At 33.3% G+C, this 11,576-nt stretch overlaps 1 long non-coding RNA gene across 1 annotated transcript; it reads left to right on the top strand.

Annotated features, from left to right (window-relative positions):
• Positions 1–232: 232 nt before the first annotated feature.
• Positions 233–2,419, top strand: LOC127715017 (uncharacterized). Its single transcript, XR_007988066.1, has 3 exons — positions 233–498; positions 1,850–1,926; positions 2,301–2,419. It is a non-coding gene; the product is annotated as an uncharacterized LOC127715017 (long non-coding RNA).
• The last annotated feature ends 9,157 nt before the right edge of the window (positions 2,420–11,576 follow it).

Raw genomic sequence — 11,576 nt, 5'->3', positions numbered from 1 at the left:
AACCACAACTTTAATCTCAATCTCCTCCTTCATAATACGGAATTGTGTTCAGAAACTTGAATTATATGAAATAAATGTGTGTGGTGCGTGTATATTATAAACTATATAGTGTAAGGAGCTTTCGTTGTTGTTATTTTAATGGTTATTTCAGACCAACCGTCAAAAATCGTCCCGCGTCAGTGCAAAAAGGGGTGGACTGATAAAATACCAATAAAGTGCCGCATTCGGTCGATTTCAACACTAAAACGTAATTATATCAATTTATCATAGTTTATTTGTTGTACTTTCTAAAACATTTGGCTTGCAAAATGATAACGTGTGATATTATCATATTTTCAAAATACCGCTACGGTTACTAGATGCATCCAAAAGTCGTTATAATGGGCGGGACTAAATTAACATAAATAAACTTCCTGTAGTCCCTCGAACGTGATGAAAAATGTTTACAGTAGAATACATAGTTTGCATCTGTCGTTTCATGGACATTTACACCAAAAGGTATTGTTTTTTCCTTTAGAATTGATATGAAAATGTACTGGGAAATACCTTTATGCCTTCAAGGGTTAACAGAACCCTGCTTACGTTCACCACATCAACTGAGTATATCATACAGTCATACTGCACATAGGCTACTGTCATAGGTGATGGCATATTTTGGCAGTAGTATAAAGTGAAAATATAGGGACACTATTAATTTACAAGTTAAAGGCGTGTTCTTACTATCATATATTAAGACTGTCTATCTCTCCAATTTTTTGGTATACCTCAGGCCTGTACCAAAGATAACAGGAGATAGTTACATTTGTATATGTGTATATATGTGCTTAAAAGTGTGGGGGATAAGGGTACGATTTCAGTGCGACTAATTCAGTTAATGAAATAAAAAATATATATTGCCGTCTTCAGGATAAATCACAAGCGCTCGTCCCAGACCAGTATAATTTTTCTAACTGCCCAAATGAATAAAAAGAAATTTTATGAAAGACTATTTTTCAGGCTTTGTTGTCAAAAAGTGTTCCACAAAACACAAAATTTCTTAACACTCATAAACAAAAACCAAAAAGAAAAGAACGGTCCATTCACTTGTACATGTATCATGTGTATGGAGAATTTGAAAGTAAAATTAGGCACTTCATCAAGGAGCAGTTATAAACTCTCAGCTCACTACTAAAAACTCTTCATACATGTATTGTCAGGACTCTTGGGCGTCTGGGTTCATCATTTGAAATATAAAGAAATACCAAAATAGTCAAAAATTTTATGTTGTCATTGTCAAACATTTGATATTCCTGGGATGGATACATGTCTACTAAAGTACATAATTAATCCTTGTTACCCCAATACAATCAACCGGTTATGTACTTGTATAGGATGCATAATGTGCCAATGCGAATTTCAAATTCTGAACTTTTTCTGACCAGACTCCATATTCTACATAAATTCATGTCTTGTATTTTATTATTTTTGTGATGTATTATGAACTGTACACATGTTACTTTGTTAATGTTCACATATATATATATATATGTATACCATAAAACCCACGATAACTGGATTAATTTCAATAAAATACATATCCCAGCATTATTATAGTGAACATGTAAATTACATCTGTTTACATGGTTTAAACAGTAACAGATTATACATAACCCAGCAGTGACGAGTGCCCAATTATTCGTTTTTAAATAACTGCAAAATTCTCTAAATGTTATTTGATAAAAAATAATTATTTAACTTTTATATATGGACAGCTAGGAGAGTAGCTTACTCTTGATACATAAGTAATAAAATTTCAGTTACTGTGTATAATTGTTTAACATCATATTTGCATTAAGTTTTTTACTTTCAGATGTAAAAGATATTTTGTGTTCTAATAGTACTTCTCTCTGAAGACAATAGTTGATTATGGCTGTGGATAATAATCAGGTAACTACATTATTATATATATAAAATAATACTGATACCAGAATTACTTTAAAATCATTATATTCAGAATTTGTGCAAGAATCATACCAGTGTGCCACATCTCTTAATATTTTTTACAGAAATTCTTAGTTGAATTCTAGCCAGCTCTGACAGCTTTCAGCACTAGTACTACATGTAGTACTGCCACAAAATGTAATTTTTAGATTCTTATTCGTAGGCAGGTGTATTTTGTTTTACATGTAATGTTTTATTTTTTTTTGCTTTGAAATTAAATGGATTAATATTATAATTTTACAATATGGAAAATGTCAGGGAAACCCTAATTATATTTTATGTATTTTAGTCTTACAAAAAAAACTGTTTGTTATTTTCAGGATACCAAAGTTAAAGAAAGGAGATATCTTTCTTTGTGGTGAAAGTGCAAGAAATAACACCATATTCTGACTTACAAAATGATCACTCATACTGCATGCAATACAGGGAAAGGCATCAAACCAACAGAGCTCCAGATAAGCTGCGTATTTGCGTGATCACGCAATACAAATTATAAAAAACCCAATGCAATTGACCATTGCAGGGTTCAATAACCCAATTGATTCAAAGGAAAACCCAATTATATGCCAAAACCATGAGTTCTCAACCCTTTTTTTGGCTACCGTTTGCGTTATTTACCCTTATCTGTTTACAATCGTCGCGTAAATCTATTTTTATAATAATTGGAAATTTTCTTTCGTTCTTAAAATAGATCTCTGCATCAAGAAGCTGAAATGGGTCCCTGTTTAAATTTTCCGTTGCTCAAAAGGTACACGTGGTTTTGAAAACATTTCGATCTTCTCGGCGTTTATCCAATTAGTGTGTGTCATGTTATCATATTTTTTTTCGAATTGCTCGGGATTTATCATAACATACATTGAATTAAAACAAAAGTGAAAGTCCGGTAGAAATATTGAATAGAAGCATGTTTTCAGCTTCTTTTGAATAGCTAAGTGAAATTTATGATGATAACAAGAATCAGCCATTGTTATTAGGAAGCCTCCATAGAACGCACGGGTGTTTATGCGTACCTTATCGAGAACATTGCTAATTAACACGGGGTTTCGTCAAAAACAAAATCAGTTGGAAAAAGTGAAAGGCCAATATTGTAGTTGGAAAACATCGGAAACCAAAAGTTCTAATGAGGGACAGCTTGACCCAGATTTATATAAATTAAATTAAACAAAAACATTCAAGTATACAGTTTATATCATATATTTCTTCCATTTTACATTTAATGAGTGAGTACACACACATGCATTCGTCTCAGAATTTTTTATATAAAGGTATATAGAGGGGGGGGGGGGGGGGGGGAATCTGAGACGAGTGTCTGTGAATACACATATCCGTTTTTTACAGTTTATATAAGTTGTGACAAAATACACTGACTGGCAGACGTTTGAAACAGGACACAAATTAAACCTACAATCGCTCGTCAGTGAATAAACCTAATGAAACATATATATAGCACATATACAAAGAAAGGAACATACACATGTATTTAAGATTGAAAAACATCTGGGGTTGATATTGCTTAAATATTCAATATTGTGTGGATGAAAAAACCCAATACAATAATGAGCTTGGTGGTGAAAAACCCAATTTGATATCAACTTGAGGGGTGAATTGAAATTGATAATGCAATTAAAAAACTTTATCACCCAATTAAATAAGAAAATGGTGGGTAAACACCCCAAATTGTGAATTCTTATCTGGAGCTCTGAAACCAAGCCTCTAGAAGACATACATTTGTAGAATGTATTTTCTATGATGTACACGTCGCAGAGGATACTTTATGTTCCAAAAATTCAAATACAAATTGTGTCAGCTCCTGTGACCAACTTAAGACGGAAGTTAACCAGAGTATGAAATCACCATTATCAATATGTAAAATCCAACCAGTGACTATATATTTATTCAAATAGTGTCATGAATGGAATTAAAAAAGGACTTGGAAAATTAACATGTTTTAATATTGCTTTGTGTGTTAATAAAATTTGTTAGCAAGAACAAACTTCTTTTATTACAAGACATCCAGAATACATGTCTTCATACATGTCATAGCGGGTACCAGCATTTCTGTGGTTGGGTGTTCCCAGATAGTTTAGTTTGTAACAATGTTCCATTTTTTGGTCTTTCATGCTTGGTTCATAAGGAATGTAAAAAAATATTTCATGTGGGTATAAAAATAAGGAGATGTGGTACGATTGCTATTAAGACAACTATCAGGAGATCAAAGGACAAGGATGTAAACGAAGACAGGTCAGTGTTCACTAAGATAGGTTTTCTAGGTACAATGTAGGTACTTTTTGAAAGTGGATAACCAATGGATTTATTGGGTCAATGGGATGAAGGTGGGGTGATGTGGGAATGAATATTTTAGCTTGGTGAGAATAAGTAGAAGAAATAATGTTGCCCGTTCAAGATGAAAATGAATAAGCTGCTGCATTTCTGCCTCACATTAAGCATGAAAAATTATGTAAAAAAGTGAAAATGAAGCTATGTGACATAAACAATCTGAGCAACAGATAAAAATGAAATAATATTGACTATTTGTGAATAATCTGTCCAAGAGAAATCCTCCTGCCTTACCCCCTAAAAATGAAATGATTGTCCACTTATATATGCTCTTATTTAATGCTAATAAAAAATGTCAAATCTTTACCAATATAAAAATAAGGAGATGTATGAATGCCAATGAGACAACTATCCATCAAATTCAAATGAAGTGGATGTAAGCAATTATAGGCAACTGTACAGCCTTCAACAATGAGAAAAACCCATATTGTATAGTTGTCTCTAAAAGGCCACAACGTGAAAAATGTGAAACAAATTATCAATATGAGTAGGGTGTATGACACAATAAGCAGATAACCCATCAAAGTTATTCGTAAAATGCTATTAGTTGCTTGTGTTACTAATGTTTTTCACAAGGGAAATTTACTTGTACTTGCCATGGGTACAACCATTGATTTTAGGATATGAATGATACATTCATTGTTGAAGACCCTACATCAACTGTCAAGATGAAGAACAGGAATAAAAGCCATGTTCATTGATAATTTTCTATGTTTTCTATGTATTGGGTGCGATTTAGTTCTATGTACATTTACTCCATATCATTTCAGTTTCTATTTTACTGTTGTTTATAATCATGAACTTATTTTTAACAACCTGCCAGTCCTTCAATGAACTCAAACCTCTATAGTTCCAGTTACAACTCATGTATTTGCAGTTTGAACAGACGAGAATTCTTGAAAATCAATGAATTCATTTAATTTCTCATTTGTTGCGGACCTTACATTTGTACATGTATATTGATTCTGTTAAATTTATTCATAACTTAACTATGATAAAAAATCAACATACAGATATTGTATGGAGACTGACTATTCTTGAAGACTGTATGATTTCCTCTTAACTGTCAACATGGTCAATGCTCTTGTGGTAGTTGGGTCAGTTTCATATACTAGAAGAAAGGACAAAGACAAGCTGCGAAAATAAATAATTGTTTTGACCTTCTCTTTGGGGTTATCTTAAACAGCTATTACTAGTATCATAAAGATGTGTTGGGCTACTCAAATTAAGATCACAAGAAAAACAACAACATAATTACGATAATTTTCGGCAACTGCCAAATGTAAACGACTATCAAAGTTTATTTTCCAGCTTGAGAGAGGTCCTCAATATGACATACTCAGAAGGAATCGTGATATCTTTGCGAATTAAAACAAAATATTGATCAAAGATGCTAAAACAAACTAAACCTAACAACAAACAAGTCAGAAATGATTATCTTGCAATACACGCTGTTCGACCGGATATTTACTAACAGGCGCGTATAAATTTATAGTGGCGAGTACGCAACATCTCACGATACGCGAGAAGTGTCGATATACCGCGAGATTCCAATCCTTCTCACTATACAAATCCTTGATCAGATGCATTGTATTTCTCATAACATACCAACGTTGAGCGATTAATCGAACGGTAATAAAATATACGTAATACATAAAGTTTTAATATCCAGGCGATGAACATTGAACATATTATGTACAATGAACATGCAACGAGATATGAAAAATGGGTGCGTAATGATAGAACTCAGAAAAAAATTTGGTTTCCACAGTTCGAATAATTTATGAAGCGTTGTGTAATTACGGAACCAATTTTAAATTCCTACCGAAAATAGGTTTCTTTTAACGTGCTGAGTTTGTGGCATTTTTAACACGGCATTTCAGGTTTCATCTTCCCGGTGCGAATGGACAAGCTAGTGAAATTATGGTAACGAAATTATTCTGCCTGCAGTCTAAAAGGAACGTTTTACTTTTCAGCCCGGATACCCTCAGTCTTCCGAGGTAGAAGATTCTTTATCTGGAAGCCGAAAATTATTTCTATAATACGGCATGAGGCAAACATTCGTTTTCCCCATACAACAAATGCAATTTAAAAAATGAGATGACTTCAACTTTGACAATTACTTTATAATAAACTGTTCAGTATTGTATCTATGTTTAACGATTCGATAGATTGATAAAGATATCAATGAATAATCAAAATACCTTAAAAAATGTTCAAAATGATATTATATTTTGTAGTGAAAAGGTTTAATTGCAAGAAATGCTGTTATGCCAGCAACGTCGTTCTATAACGTTAAAAGGTTATAGTTCCCGCCAAAATTCAATAATAAAGATTATTTCCGTTTTAGCGGATTTAAAACATCGGTGACCCCCCTTTTTTATTTATGCTTTTAAAATCTTCCCTGAAGCTGCAACTTATGTAGAAGTTTGAAGGGAAAAACATTAGTAGATTTTTTTTATTTCAAGAAAAATCTATAATAAATAGCAATTAAAAATGGCGGGACATGTTCAAATGCCTTCAAAAATAAGGAAACCGAGACAAATAAATGTTCATAAGGTATAAGTTACATTTGACTGTTTTTGTTATTCCAGTTAAACTTGGTTTTTCAATAAGTTTGTCTTTTTCTAACAATTTAGAGCGGTATTTCTATATTTCGTTATAACGCGATTCTTTAAGTTTTGATGACGTCATATCTCGAAAACAACATCGGTGACCCCAATTTTTTTTTCGCCTAAAATATCTTAATAAGTATGATCTGTCTACATGCAAAATTTCAATGAATTATTATTAGTAGTATAAATAGTGTGATTTCCCTTTAAACACGATTCGTGATTTCCCATGTATATAGATTAAAACAGATTTATAATTTTTATTCTTAAACTAAATTCTGAAATACAAAGGCATGGCTCTGATACTTGACAGTTCAGCGAACACTATTACATGAAATGCACGATGCTATTGATCGAAAACAAAGGTGAGAGATTCAAATTGTAAAATCAGCCGCTGGACGGTAGAATTTCTATCAATCATTCAACGGTAATAAAAGACTTTTGAGTGTAAAAGTATGATAGAAATACTTTTAATTTATTGAAATTACATTTTTTTATCAAATGGAATGCTTGTTAAACTGTTCCAGTCATGGTTACTAGTAACTGTCAGTCCATTGCGATATTTCATAGCTCTTTTACAAATTCTGAAAAAAAAAGAAAAATAATGTTCCCATGGGAAGAATAAATGTTCCCAAGGGAAAAAGGTGTTCCCATGGGAAGAAAAATTAGTTCCCATGGGAACAAAAATTCCCTTGGGAAATTTAGAATTTCCCATGGGAAGAAACTATCTACTAATGTTCCCATGGGAAATTGTAGTTCCGAAGGGAACTTCAAAATTCCCATGGGAAAAGTACTTTTTCCGATGGGAACTTTAACTTTTCCCATGGGAACTTCGAATATTCCCATGGGAATTTTTAAATTCCCATGGGAAATGTACTTTTAATCAGCTGTGGTGACAACAGTGACAACGGTGACATTTTGGGACATATAGGGAAATTTAATTTTTTTGATTATCTATCACTTGGGCAAAAAATATTTTTTAATATCTTGTAAACCGACAAAGTCAGATTTGCCAATTCTGGAATGGCAAATTTGTCCCGCACAGTGTTAAAGCATGTACATATATACAATACATAAATATTGTCTGTTGCAGTTGACCGAAAATAAAAGGGCTTAAAATCAGAAGTCAGATTTTCTTTGCCTATGTTTCTTCATAGCATTTTTCTTTTTTACTGCTCTTATTAACATAACAATTTGCATGTTAATTTGGGGGAGAGGCATGTAGTCTATGGTGTTAGAAAAGAATTAAAGAATAAAATGAAAAAAAAAATAAAAAAAACGAGATTTTTTAAAATTAATTTTTCACGTTAAACTTTGTAAATGCTACATATTTGTAATGTTTATTGTATATTTGTGTTATTTTGTAGCAGTCCAATTGATTGGATTTTATACTTATATATATCTTATATCGTATTTGAGACCCAGGACCCAACCAGAACCTCCATCCCTTTTTATGCTATATGTATTTATAAATTCACCCATCTGAAATTGTTTTTGTATGAATGAATTACAACGATTATAAATGACATACTTGAACAATCAGGTTTTTTTTTTCTGTGATATAACAACATAAGCATTATGACATAAGAATTATATGGGGAAGTGTACTAATTCCAAAGTTGTTCATATCCTGGCCTCGTTGGTACACAGTGGAATCTCAACCTAAAAAGTTGGGTACAGAGTTGAGACGTCCGGTTGGAGTTTGAATAACACCTCCCGTTCATATATTGATTAATGTGAAAGTCCCTACTCATTTACATATATATTAAATAAGAAAATCAAAACCCATTTATACACATGTATATTTCCAAGCTACCTGTTTAAATTAGGTAATCAAATAAGTTTTCATTTTTTTAATTAACTTTAATAAAGTCTATTTCTACTCGCTGCTAAATGACATTGATGCCCCCTCCCCCTTTTTCCGTGGGCTGATAAGAGTTGAAAGAAATGATTTTGCCCAACATGCCCAGAGCATGAGGAAAATTAATTCTCTGCAACTCAAAATGCAGGAACTAAATTGTGTACAAAGTAAAAATGAAGCTTTGCTGCAGTAAAATATAAGCATGCGTAGCAACAGATCAAAATGAATAGATCTATTCGTCAAAAATTCCCCCACTCCCTAAAAAAATCATATAGTTGTCCCCTTAAAAGTAAACAACCCTGACCATGGCAACCATAAAAGAACCCTTGTAGTAAAGTTACAAAATGCATGACAATTGACTTGGAAACAAGTCTAAAAAGACAACTCCGATCGTCAATAAGACAATTCGGACCACCAATAAGTAAACTCGGACCATCTATAAAGACAACTCAAAGATAAATTATTCAAAGTGGATTTGAACTATACAAATTATTAAATGATATATACAGTCCGCCAAAAGTTAAGCACCACCTATTTTTATTAATTTCATCGGATTTTTTTTTTATTTAAAAAAATCAGTTAATCCTCGAAAATGAGAAAATATTCATGTAGCAATTTTGTCAACATATACCATAAACAAACCGTAGACTTAAGTTTGTTCACGTATGCAGGTTCTATGCATTTGAAATTTGCGTTCATAGAAATAGTGAAAATTACACAAATCAGAAACGGAATTTAAGTTTCACTGTGAATTTATTTTTTTACAACAATTAATCACCCAATATCATTTAAAGTCTCTACAAATAATCTTTGGTATGTTCGGCAAATTTAATGTCAATATTTGAGTCAATAGGATGTGTAACACCCTCTCTTTCGGTACAGTTCCATAACACGGAGTCTCATACTCTGTACAAGCCTTTTGAACTTTAGTTGAGCAAATTTATTCCATTCAGCAACAATTGCGCGTCTTAAATCGCTAAGATTTTGCAAAGGTGGATCTCTGCGATTGAGATTTCTGCCAATGGCATCCCAGACATGTTCGATAGGGTTCATGTCTGGAGACATGGAAGGCCAAAAGATAGTGTCAATGGCTTCTTGATCTTTGTACCCTTTGTACTCGGTTACAATCCTTGCCCTGTGTGGTCTATCATTATCGTACATGCACAAGGGTCTTGAAGCAAGTGGAGGATTATCAAAATGAGGGACTACAATGTTTCTAAGCACCAAATCCCTGTATGTCTGTCCGTTCATGTTACCCTGCAGAATATGCATACCCACCTTACAATAGTATGAGAAGAAACCCCATACTGTAACAGTACCAGCAACGTATGCAGTCGTTGGGCAAATGTTGTTTTGGTCATTAGCAGTTTTATTTCCACGACAAACTCGTATTCTGCCGTCTATTGGTCGTAACAGAAACTGACTCTCATTTGACCAATGCACATTTTGCCAGCTTCTCATGTTCCAGCGTCGATGGTCATTAGCCCTTTGAAACCTGATTATACAGTGCCTGGCTGTTTGGGCCGGTCTCTTGACAACACGACGTGCTCTTAGGTAGCCTCTATGAAGTCGACGGACCAATGTTCGAACACTAACATGAGCACCTTGACGCCGGTGGTGTCTAAGTTGTGGGGCAGGAGTAACTGGGTTGGCTTTAGCACAACCAATAAGGAGTCTGTCATCACGATCGGTAGTTAAACGGGGTCTTCCGGACCTTGGTCTACCATTTACAGTTCCTGTGTCAACATGACGTTATAAAAATCTGACAATGACGGTGTGTTTAACATTGAAATGGTTACCTATGCAACTAGTGCGCCTACCGGCATTTGACATGTCAATTGCTTGTCAAGGTTCAGTCACATATAACTTACCCCTTGCCATATTTCACAGTGACTTGGTGAAGGTCAATTTCACATGTAAGCGGGACAGTAGGAAGATGATGTAAAGGCATCGAAACAGTGTATTCGAAAAAGTGCAGATGACCTATGATAAAAAATAGCTTGGCGTGTTTATCGGAGTTTATTTTTTTTTGTCGTAATGCATTTTCTTAGTGTATGTTATAGGCAATTTATAACACCAAAAATAAATATTTTTTTCGCAATAGTTGAAAAAATATTGCCAGTTATATTAAGGTGGTGCTTAACTTTTGGCGGACTGTATATTTTAAATGGCAACAACATTTCGGCATAATACTGAATTCACAAAACATAAGAAAATAAATATTGTATTACGTGGATACAATTTTTTGTTATTTTTGTTATTAATTTATTACTGATGCATAAAATAAGTCTAGGGGTTAAATTAGCTTTATTTTATGTCCCCGCCATAGTTTTACCCTTGTCCGTCTGTTCGTTCGTCCGTACGTCCCGAAGTTGGTTTCCATTCTCTAACTTAAGTTTGCCTCAACCAAATGTTATGAAACTTATTCACAATGCTAATTACTACACAACACATACCAAGTTAGAATTTTGGTGGCGTCACTTTAACCGTTCTGGAGTTATGCCTCTTTACAATTGGAAAAAATGCTGAATTTTTCGTTTCTCTTACTTTAGTTTACTTCAACCAAATGTTATGAAACTTATACACAATGCTTATTAACACAAAACACAGATTAAGATCGAATTTTGGTGGGGTCACTTTAACCGTTCAAGTGTAGTGCCCCTTTAAAAATTAAAAAAATGCTGATTTTTTTCGTTTCTGTTCTCTAACTTTTAAATTAGTTTACCTCAACCAAATGTTATGAAACGTATACACAATGCTAAATACAACAAAACACAGACCAAGTT

Source organism: Mytilus californianus, unplaced genomic scaffold, assembly GCF_021869535.1.
Source record: "Mytilus californianus isolate M0D057914Y unplaced genomic scaffold, xbMytCali1.0.p SCAF_9, whole genome shotgun sequence".
In the NCBI taxonomy this organism is placed as follows: domain Eukaryota; kingdom Metazoa; phylum Mollusca; class Bivalvia; order Mytilida; family Mytilidae; genus Mytilus; species Mytilus californianus.
Note: the sequence above shows the minus strand (reverse complement) of the source record. Positions and strands in the feature narration are given on the sequence as shown.